General features: G+C 38.9%; 1 protein-coding gene across 1 annotated transcript in view; it reads right to left on the bottom strand.

The window, feature by feature from the left end:
- LOC144974198 (uncharacterized) overlaps positions 1-3301 on the bottom strand; it is a 50965-nt gene extending 47664 nt beyond the window's left edge. Inside the window, exon 1 of the mRNA XM_078917117.1 lies at positions 2948-3301. The gene's annotated coding sequence lies outside the window, so the exon portion shown is untranslated. The remainder of the gene's footprint in view (positions 1-2947) is intronic.
- Between the last annotated feature and the right edge of the window lie 8992 nt (positions 3302-12293).

Below are 12293 nucleotides of genomic sequence, written 5' to 3'. Positions count from 1 at the left end.
TGACACTAAAGGACTACTTTAAAAATACAACTTTAATTTGACTGTTTAGAATCTGGTTCGGCTCGACATAATAATGAATTGAGATGAGGGATCACAATTGCAAAGTCAGTGAGAGACAGACAGACTGATAGACTGACATACACACAAACGCACGCACGCGCATACAGAGGGAGAGAGAGAGAGAGAGAGAGAGAGAGAGAGAGAGAGAGAGAGAGAGAGAGAGAACGGTGTGGAGGGTGGGGAGGGAAAGGGAGAGATGAATCACTGTAATAGCATTATCACTCACGCACGCACACACACACACTCACACACGTTCACACACACACACACTCACACACATACACACACACACACACAAAGAGAGTGTGTGTATGTGTTTGAGAGAGAGATTGTGTGTGGGTGTGTGTGTGTGTGTGTGAAAGAGAAAGAGAGAGAGAAAGAGAGAGAGGAAGAGAGAGAGAGAGAGAGAGAGAGAGAGAGAGAGAGAGAGAGATAGAGAACGGGAAAGGGAGAGATGAATCACTGTAATAGCATTATCACACAATCACACACACATACACACACATACACACACACAGAGAAAGAGAGAGAGAGAGAGAGAGAGAGAGAGAGAGAGAGAGAGAGAGAGAGAGAGAGAGAGAGAGAGAGAGAGAGAGAACGGGTTGGAGGGGGGGGGGGGGGGGAGAGATGAATCACTGTAATAGCATCACTCCGTGACACATTCTTTTCACATCACAGCATCTTCAATGACGTCACCACACATCACCCTGACCTCTGCTCATAAACTCGCACACACATACACACACCATACAAGGACTCACACATTTCTGCACATGAACAAGCACTCACACGCGCGTGCGCACATATGCATCCTAACAGGCAGATGAGAAAATAATAATAGAATTAAACAAACACACATTTAGGCATTTAATTTTTCAATATTTGAGAAATCTCTCTCTCTCTCTCTCTCTCTCTCTCTCTCTCTCTCTCTCTCTTCTCCCCCTCTCTCTATCTCTCTCTCTCTCTCGCTCTCTCTCTCTCTCTTTTTCTCTATCTCCCCCTTTCTCTTTCTCTCTCTCTTTCACACACACAGACATATACACCATCTGTCTCAAACACACACACACACATACACTCTCTTCCTCTCTCTCTCTTTCACACACACACACACTATCTCTCTCAAACACACACACACACACACACACACTCTCTCTCTCTCTCAAACACACACACACACACACTCTCTCTCTCATTGACCCTTTGTCTTACTTAATCTCTCTGACCCACCCCCCCCACCCCCTCCACCCCTTCGCTATTTTTTTATCTCTCTGACCCTCTATCTATCTATATCTCTCTGACCTTTCTCTCTCATTCCCCCCCCCCTCTCTCTCTCCCCCCCCCCTCTCTCTCTCTCTCCTACACACACACACACACACACACACACACATATACATACATTAATAGAATCCTACATATAATCCATAGAGACCGGCGAGCGTGCACGAGCACTTGGGCACAGTGAGTGAAACTCGGTGAATGATCCAATATCTCAATCAAAGCACGGGCTATCGATAAATCTTGCAGACCGGAGTAGAAGGAAGGCATCAAGAGAAATGTGCATCCCATCCTCTCCAAATGGTAATTATATCAGTGTGATTTGGATCCTGTAAATCCAAATTATAGTTGTTGTGAAGAAATTTATTGTATTCAAGCATTGTATGTAACTTGTATCGTCCATTTAATGTAGATAGTATCGTTCACAACTAGCGTCTGTAAAGAGTAAAGAGTGTTTTCCAAGGACTCAACTATGCGCCGAGCTAGCGAGGCTCGAACCCAGGACCTTCCGATCCGAAAGCGAGTGTCCTACCACAAGACCACATCGCCGCACGGTATAGGCCTATAAACCTTCAGCTTCAAATGACTTGCTGGATTCTTTCAATCATTCGAGCATTTTATATAGCGCAATATCCACTAAACTTGCACAAAGCACTTCACGAGTATTCTTCAATATTTAGAATGTAGAACGAGACATAACGCCTTTTTAGGCTAAATTACACCTTTTTTTTTCGACATAGACAACGCTGAAAACGCCAGGTACTCATTTTACACCCGAGTAACGTAAATAATATGAGTAAAAAGTCTTATCCAGGAACACCAACTATACACCGCTCACAATGTGTGTAGGAGAGAAAGAACATGCAATTGTGAACTGTATATACATCCTAAAACAATTGGGGCTCCAACAGAACGACGACGACGACGATGATGAAGATGATGACGATGATGATGATGATGATGATGATGATGATGATGATGATGATGATGATGCTCGAATTAAGCAAAGTTTTCTGTCTTTCAAATTTGTATTGAACAGGAAGCATAACCCGAATTGCTTACGTTGCGGCGCTGCACTTCGGCTTATGCTGCACTTCGGCTTATGCATGTGATTTCATTCGTAGATACTAAAATATTAACATGTTAAATAAAAGGAATGTTGTTTATGTTATTGTTATTTTCAATACAATTATTATTGCATGGTCAACAAAGATGTTTTATAATGAACGCGAATGAATGGAAATGATCTGTTTATTTTATTTTAACAATTAAGTTTTGATTTTCTTCTTCTTTTTTCTTCTTTTTCTTCTTCTTCTTCATCTTCTTCTTCTTCTTCTTCTTCTTCTTCTTCTTCTTCTTTTTCTTCTTCTTTTTTCTTCTTCTTCTTCTTCTTCTTCTTCTTCTTCTTCTTCTTCTTCTTCTTCTTCTTCTTCTTCTTATTCAACACCATCAACACCATCAATCAATCAGTCAGTCAAAGAATCAAATTCTATTCCACAACAATCACTACTACTACCGCCACCACCACCATCACACCAGCAACCAGAATCACCGCTAATGCCAACAACAACCACAAAAAAGAGCGTCAAAATACATAACCAAAAAATCCTACCTTGAGGAATGAAGAAGCACATCCTCATCTACTCCAATCAAAACAAACGAAATAATCCACAACTTCCCATTCTCTCAGCACTCGGTCTCTCTCTCTCTCTCTATCTATCTATCTCCCTCTGCGCATAGTATATAATATTATATTATATAATTCCACAGCTACATTATCAACAACATATCAACAACAACAACCACTTCTTGGTACCTCCACTACAAGAACCACTTTGACCAATCACTTCAAACTCGCTCAAAATAAACCAAACTGCTCAAAACTGCAAAACGAAAACAACAAAAAACTGGGATCGAATTCTCCATCGAAAATCGTCGAGTAGTGAACACAAGCGCTGAAAAATTGAACACTGAATTGAACACCCATCGACAATAAGCTTGTAGACGACACGACACACCAATTGGCACCACCACCACCACCAACTCCACCACCGATACAACTTCCCCGCAACCGCGATTCGCATCCTCCCAGATCCTACTGTATCGATCGTTAATAATTGCTGGCTGTGTCAAGAGAAGATCGGTTATGCCAGATTTTTAAGGTAAGAAAAAGCCAAACTGAGCACTTGGTGAGGAGAAATACGTTAAAAATAAATAATTTTCAAATTGGTGGGTGAAAAAATTAAATAATCAAAGATAAGTAGACGTTTAGAGCCATGAGATACAGGGATCCCGAATTGATCTCAAACTTTGTAACGCTAATGGATTGATTGCTACCATTTGGGAAAGACGCTAGCATGCCGTAAAATAATCTCCACCTGTTAGATCTAACAGACCCAACTACCTGACACTGCTGAGTGATTCAGAGGAGTCAGAATTGGTCTGATGTCACGTCGCCCAGCAACGGCGAGCACCGTGGTTCTAAATAAAGAAAATCGGTACTTTTTATTCTTTATGCGGCTAGAACTTTTCATGTCATGTGATCAGAATTTATAAAAGTCAAAACATGATCATATTTATAATGTTTTTCTCATCTGGATACACTTTTATGCTCGTCGGAGAAATATTTCATAAGGGCGTCCGCCATTGTTCCGATAGTTTAAAGCAGTTACTAAGTTACTATGCGTCATTACGAGGGAAGTGACGTCATGACTGTAGAAGCCAATTAAAAAATCTTCAATCAACTTAGGATCGATACTGAACTCTTTGAAGAAGTAAAAAGTCAAATTTAGCTAACCAGCCCAGTCGTGCCCATAATTATTGTGCAGATCCTCGTTATTCGTCATATGGCGACGTCTGTGGACAGATCTGGTTTTCTTCCTCCTCATTGTCGACAGTTTAGGTTTGGGGAACATTTTCGTTAACTTGTTATTGTCGAAATGTTCAATTCCTGGGCCATATCAATATGCTTTTACATTCCACAGCTTCGTATTCAGATTTACTGGACCATTTGCTTGAAGCTATTGAATACATCTCGTGATTTGTTTTCTTTTGTGGCAAAAGACTCGCATTTTGACGTCATTTTTTTGGTCAGTGTCAGCATAGCCATAGTTAACTTATAGCCTGACACTGACCAAAAAATGACGTCAAAATGCCAGTCTTATTATATTATTAGGCGATATGACAATTTTTTTTCCGACAGAGACAACGCTGTTGAAGGCCAGGTACTCATTTTACACCTGAGTACGGTGAGAGATTTTGAGTAAAGAGCCTTTTCCAAGGACTCCTCTACTATGCGCTAAGCGAGTCTCGAACCCGTGACCTTCCGATCCGAAAGCGAGTGCCATACCACAAGACCAAATAGCCGCACACAAACATTTAACACGATAAGACGAGGACCAAGACATCAGAGTAGCTTCATTGTATTTGTGAACACATCAAAGTTTTATACACCCTTTTTCAGATCTTTATATTACACCAGTGGCTGCTCCTTTGCTGCTTTGATGATGATATAATATTCAAAACTAAAATGGAGCGAACTCCAATGTCTTCGTCCTCGTCCTTTCGTGTTCAATGTTTGTGTTGTGTGATGAGAGCGAGAGTCAATAGCGTAAAACGCGTACCCTTGTGAAGAATATAGATAGAACGAAGTTGACCTCACCCAAGTCGTTGTTATTGTTTTTTGCCATCCGCGTTTACGAGTAATTCTCACTAAACTGTATTAACCAGACAAAAAACGTTCAAGGTTACACATGAGTTTTATGTGCTGGTCCGTAATACTTCCGGATGGCAATGTTGTGAGTTTCTTAGCCAAGCGCACAGCATCTATAGGCATTACATCGTTACAACTATCCGGTAACCTCTGTGGTGTAATGGTAGCACTCTGACCGGTCACCAGGAGGTTTGATGTTCGAGCCCCAGTCCAGTTAGGCTGTTTTTTGGATGTTTTATTTTCATGTATTTTTCTCTCCGCTTTGTCTGGCACTGTTTCATACAGAACTTCTCAGATCTTTATCAGTGCCTGCTCTTTAATTCGTTGCGAAGCGACTGGAAACGCGTGCGGAATTCCAAATGAGAGTGTAAGAATCTTAATGTGCGGCTATGCCGTGATCTTGTGATATATCACTCGCCTTCGGAGCGGAAGGTCTATGATTTGAGTCCTGCTCTGAACGGCGCAGAGTTGATACGTTGAAAAATGCTCTTTACTCACTTTCTCTCATCGCACTCAGTTGTAAAATAAGTACCTGGCAGGACGGTAACGTTTTCTCCGCCGACACAAAATTGTAATATCGCCTTACAGGCGTCATGTCTCATCCTACATATGTTATGAAATGCTGTTGGCTTCGGAGCTCTTGTGAAACACTTTTAGTACGTTTAGTGGATATTGCGCTACACAAAGGCTCATTTTGTTGTTGTGAGTTGAGTTATTGAAATTATCACAAGAGAACAAAAAACGTCCAATCAATCATTGCGAGTATGGATTTCTGGGGAACGACCCTTTGTTTACTAAGCAACAACAAAATGGCGAGGGCAACTCCTGTTGCTAAGGTGATGGGGACTTCTGTCAATACGTAATCCGGGTGTAATGAATGCTACTCACGAATATCTGAAAAACATACGCTCTGGTATGAGGAGTGGAGGAGGAGGAGGAGGAAGAGGAGGAGGAGGAGGAGGTGGTGGAGGAGGAGGAGGAGCACTCACAGATATTGATGACAGATAACGGATGAATTTGATATTACCCGAAACAAAATGATAATATCGAAACAAGAAAGTTCGGAGATCCACGCGAATGCAATGTCAAGTCGGTAAACATCTCATTTGAGTATATTGAAGGAAGAGACTAAAATAATGGAGACGTGAAACTTAGGGGCGACTTCCGTATGTGGATGTACAATGTCAAGTCGGTAAACATGGCATGTGTGTATTAATGGAAAGTGTTTAAACAAAATACACACCATTTTTCCGCTATACCAATCGTACAAATAGATAGTTCGCAATTGACGTCCCTCAGGTCTTTGTTATTGTTTTTTTTTTCTATCCGCGTTTATGAGTAATTCTCACTAAACTGTATTAGCCAGACTATAAACGTTCATGGTTACCCATAGTTTTGTGTGTTGGTCCGTTATACTTCCGGACGGCAATGTTGTGAGTTTCTTAGCCAAGCACATACTATCTAAACTCAAAAGTTTATAGTCTAAGAAAATTTAGTGAAAATAAATCACATCTGAAAATATCAGAAAGCTGCAATAACTCGGCCTGACGCATCATCTGCTATTAAAACCCTATTGCCACTTCATGCAAATGGTGCTGCTCGAAGTTCGAAGAAATAAATAACAATGTGAAATTGAATGTAAGCTTCAATTTAATATACGAAACAGATAAATGGACGTTTCGGGTTTCCCCTTTATCAACAAAACAGAATGAATGAAACACTACAGACGAATGAGATAATGTGGTAGTGGCGTTGTTAAGATGAATAAACAAATACATTGATGGGCCCATTGTTTTTGTTTATTCATCTTAACAACGCCACTACCCCATTCGTCTGAAGTGTTTCATTCATTCTGTTTTGTTGATAAAGGGGCAACCCAAAACGTCCACTCACAACATTGCCATCAGGAAATATAATGGACCAACACACAAAACTATGTGTAACCTTGAACGTTTATAGTCTCGTTAATACAGTTTAGTGAGAATTACTCATAAACCTGGATGGCAAAAAAAATAATAACAAAGACTTGAGTGATGTCAACTTCGTTCTATCTATAGATGGAACGAAATTGACACCACTCAGCTCTTTGCTATTGTTTTTAGACAACTATTTCAACGATCAGTTCCAACTAAATTAAATTAATCAGACTATAAACGTTTCAGGTTACGAGTGAGCAAAACTCACAAATCACACAAAAGACAGACAAATGAGCCACATCATTGAGAAATCGGTCCTATTAATGCTATGCGATTAGGCCAAATACTCAAGTCGGATATAACGTACCTACTATCACACAAAACTATGTGTAACCTTGAGCGTTTATAGTCTGGTTGATCGAATTTTGTGATAACTTATCACCAAAATGGCTGTCTAAAACGGCGGCTATGTGGTCTAGTGGTATGACACTCGCTTTCGGATCGGAAGGTCCTGGGTTCGAGCCTCGCTCGGCGCATAGTTGAGTCCTTGGAAAAGACTCTTTACTCACATTCTCTCACCGTACTCAGGTGTAAAATGAGAACCTGGCCGTTAACAGCGTTGTCTTTGTCCGAAAAATTGTAATATCGCCTAACAGGCGTCATGTCTCGTCCTACATGTTAAATGTTGCTGTTGACCAGGGACCCCTTGTAAAGCGCATTGAGCACGTTAAGTGGATATTGCGTTATATAAATGCTCAATTTTGAAATTTTGAAAACTAACAAAGAGATGAGTGACGTCAATGTCGTTCCCTCCATATGAACGTACTCATATTATTAAAAAGTCTCTGATCAGGGGACTGAATCGAGTAGCATACGCATTGACTCAACAAACCTTTAAGGCTATAAATCTAGAGTATTAAGCAAACATGTTTTGGCCAAAATATTTTTTAAGTGTTTTTAGTGTGCTAGTAAGTAACGAAAAGTATTTTTATACTTGGATATCTTATGCCCTGTGAAATTTAGTGAGAAAAGCCCAGAAAATGTTCAACAGCCATGTTTCTAGATTTGGCCATTAAACTGCCAATGTGGCATTCTAAGGCGCGGATGCAATAAACACCATTGATATGTCTGGGGAAGTTGTCGGTTGTCCTATTAGGTTGAGCGCCAATATAATTAACTAGACTGCAGTCTCTCTCTCTCTCTCTCTCTCTCTCTCTCTCTCTCTCTCTCTCTCTCTCTCTCTCTCTCATTCATTCCATTTTGCCACCCCAAGGAGGCGAGTTTAGGCGTTGGGGTCTGGTTAATTTTCTTCTTCATGTCCTTTGTTCTTTAAAAATAATTTCAATTGGTCAATGTAGATACCACCAAACACAAAAAAGAGCATCGTGAATAGAAGACTTTCTGGCAATAATTTTCTCGCATCATTGATATTTGAGTGAAAAAAAAAAAACCTATCTACGGCCAAAGGTCGACGTGTAGGATTTACAGGCCTGATAACTCAAATTTTTATGGGCTCAATGTTGTAATGTTTAGTTTATTTGTTTTAAAGGATTTTACGGCGCTTGTCGTAAAAAGGCATATCAGTACCAGTAAAACGGAAAACAATGGAATTGTAATAAGTTCCAGAATTACAATACACGTCAACAGTCGTCAAGTCACTTCCTCCGTAATGACGCAGAGTAACTTAGTAAATGGCTCTAAACAATGGCAGACGCCCTTATGAAATACTTCTCCGACGAGCATAAAAGTGTATCCAGAGGAGAAAATCATTATAAATCTGATCATTTATTGATTTTGAATTTTATACATTCTGATCACATGACATTGAAAAAGTTCTAGCCAGCATGTAGAATAAAAAGTACCGATTTTCTTTGTTTAGAACCAAGCTGCTCATTGCTGGGCAACGTTACAACAGACTATTGAATCCTATTCAAGCACCCAAGACAAAGGAAGACAAAGGGAAATTGAGTCAAATAGGAAACATGTAGATTTCAAGAGCACACTGTCAAAGTACCTAGTTTAAGATCACCTAAAAGTCTTATCTTGACACAAGCACAGGTCCCTACTAAGAGGAACACATTCAAATGCTTAAAAATCATATGTTTAAAAAAAAAATAATTAAACGACAACAAAAATATTACATTACACAGAGATGATTTACAAGGAAAAAAACATCATCTCCCAAAACATTAACTATACATTTGACTGTTTCCCTACAAGCCGAGTACTCCGGCCAGGACCAGGTCAAAACCAAGTAATCTCATTTCAAGACAAAGACAAATTTGTATAGTGGGATAGCAGACGCAGTAAGCGTCTCCCTGCCCATTATGGGAGGCCAGGAACCCCCCACCCACAGGCCTGATAACTCAAATTGTTATGGGCTCATTGATTGTTGTAATGGAAATACTTTTAAATCAACGAGAAATATTGTCCATTAGAACAATGTTAAAACAAGCCCATAATTGCGTTCGGTTATCGGACCTGCTAATAAATAGATGCACGTTGCAAAAGGTACAAAGGTGAAGTTGGTTTTTTTGTCTTTGTTGCTTGCAACCGACGTGGCGCGTATAACAAAATTCTACCATTTTCTATTTCGCTGAAATGTTCATGCACATTTAGGGATTTTGTTCAAATGGGAAGTCTAGCAGCAGCTTCTAATGGTTCTCACACTATGACGTTCTAACCAGGACGCAAACTTATCACTGCAATCGTGTACCGTCGCAAACCCGCCCGGAAGCTTCGACTTCGTCACAACTGGATGCTCTCGGGTTTCAGGCTCCAAGGGGACGATCCCATAGATAACACAGGACCTGTGGACGATCCTACTAATTGCTGTCAGAAGCCGTCCGGAGGTCATCTAAAGCATTCTTAAGGCATCCGGAAGGCCTCAGAGCTATCCGAAGCGGAGACCTTCCGAAAGCTCCTCGTGCTAGCATTTCTCTCAATTTGTATTTTCATCGTGGATCTTTTGTCATGTGTTTATTTATTAAATTTTGTCAATATGTAGTAGCATTTTAAAAACTCTAGACCCTCTAGAACAAACCTTGATAGATTAGTGAAAGTTTAAACTTTCCTAATACGACCTTGTTTTGGTTTTCCGTCACCATTTTGTTTCGTGAATTATTGTTTTTTTTTTCTATTCGGTTTAGCTCGAGGTCGGAGGAGGAAAGAAAAAGATAAAAACCCCAACAAAAACTAAAAACAAAAATACAAAACAATAGAACAAAATATAACCCCCTGACAAAGACACAAAAAAACAAAACAAAAACAAACCCCACACCAAAAACAATTGCAATTGGACCTTTTTATTATTCATCTCCAAAATAGACGTCTTTCGTTAATTACTTTAAATTTATACATTTCATAACATGATGAAAATATGAGCAAAAATAGATAATAGTCCCTTCAAAATCCAATTAATTAAGGTCATCTTCTTGATGTTAAAAAAAAAAGAAAAAGAAAAGAAAAAAAAAAGGTATACTCTATCTACATATTGCAATAACATACATATTATTTTATCACTGTCAAATTGTGAAATCCGTTCTCATAAAGTCAATATATCATAAAGTATTGTTTTGTTTTTGTTTTTCATGGTTTTTACGGCGCTTGCAACACTGAAGTCATATCAGCGCCATAAAAAGGACGAAAATGGGATAGCAAAAAGCTCTAGAATTACAATTAAAGCACCCAAGAAAAGGTAAGACAAAGGGGAATTGATTCAGATATAGGAAACAGATGTTGATTCCAAGAGCACACTATCAAAGTACTTAGTTTGAGATCACCTAAAAGTCTCATCTAGACACAAGCACAGGTCCCCACTAAGGGGAACACACTCAAATATTTACAAATCATATGTTGAAAAAAAAAATCAGTTTAAGACAGATGATTTACAAGGAAAAAAATAACATCTCCCAAAACTATAACTATGCGCTCGACTGTTTCCCTCCCAGCCAAGAACTCCGGCCAGGGTCAGGACAAAACCAAGTAATCTCATTCCCTGCCCACTATAGGAGGTCGGTAACCCCAACCAGAAATCATACAGTAGAATCCACATAAAGTTAACACTCTTAAAGTCAACAGCTGTAGTTGATCCCCAAAAATGTTCTATTCTTTATCTTAAGTGCATTCCATTGATAATGGATCATGCTAACCTTGCTTAAACTCAACCAATCTTCCTAGTCCCGCAGCGTTTTTAAAAATCAGGATTTCATTGCATTCAAATGTCATGGGAGGCAAAAATTGTATCTTCTTCCTCTTTTGTTTTTTAAATAAGAAATTCGTAATATTATTAATTCATTACAAGGGACAAATTTGAATCGTATTCACATAAGTGATAGGGAAATCAAATGTCGATGGATTCATGATGATTCATTGAGAATGAAAAAAAATAATACATATACAAAGACCACGATATTTTCTCTATTCAACACTTTTTCTCTATAGAGCCACTCAACAAAAAAAAACAAACAAACAAAAACCGCCATTGAAAAGAAAGATGATTGGGGGAAAAGGTGTAGACCTGAACATAAAAGCACCAAAGAAAAACTCAGACAAAGGGAACTGGTTCAGATAGGGAATAGAGGATTCCACCAATGTGCCTAATTTCACATTACCCTAAAGTCTGACATGTACTTATTCGCAGGTCTGATAAGCAAATTATTAAGGTCTCATTGTTGTAATGGAAATATCCTCAAACCGATGCAAAATATTGCCCATTACAACAATGTTAAATTAGGCCCATAATTGCGATCAGTTATCAGACCTGCTAATTGGACACCTTGTAATAGTCCCATCCAGGACAAATAAAGAATACATTATGAGGGACACACTCAAATATTTACAAAGCACATATATTCAAAATATTAAAAAACAAAACAAAACAAACAAACGATAATAGCACATAGAGATATAATTTACAAAGAAAAAAACAAACTATCATTTCTCCGAAAAGGAACTATACATTTGACAGGTTTTCTTTTAGCTTAGCATCTCCTCACCAGGACTGGGGGAAAAAACGAGTAATATCAATCCAGAACAAAGATGGAGAGCAACGTGGAAAGGGAAAACGGATATGGGGAAAGAATACACACCAAGTGACCTCTCTGCCCACAAAGGGAGAGAAGAACCCGCCTTAGACTTTTAATATAATATGTTCTATAGGGAAGCCACCAAACGTCATACATATCATAGGTAATACATCGTTTGTTTGTCAGTTAACAAATCATATATATATATAATATAATATATATATATATATATAATATATATATATATATATATATATATATGTGTGTGTGTGTGTGTGTGTAAAACTAAACATAATATAGTGC

The sequence above is a fragment of the Berghia stephanieae genome, chromosome 5 (assembly GCF_034508935.2).
Source record: "Berghia stephanieae isolate SIO BIC M18660-M18661 chromosome 5, UCSD_Bste_1.3, whole genome shotgun sequence".
NCBI classification, from domain to species: domain Eukaryota; kingdom Metazoa; phylum Mollusca; class Gastropoda; order Nudibranchia; family Aeolidiidae; genus Berghia; species Berghia stephanieae.
Note: the sequence above shows the minus strand (reverse complement) of the source record. Positions and strands in the feature narration are given on the sequence as shown.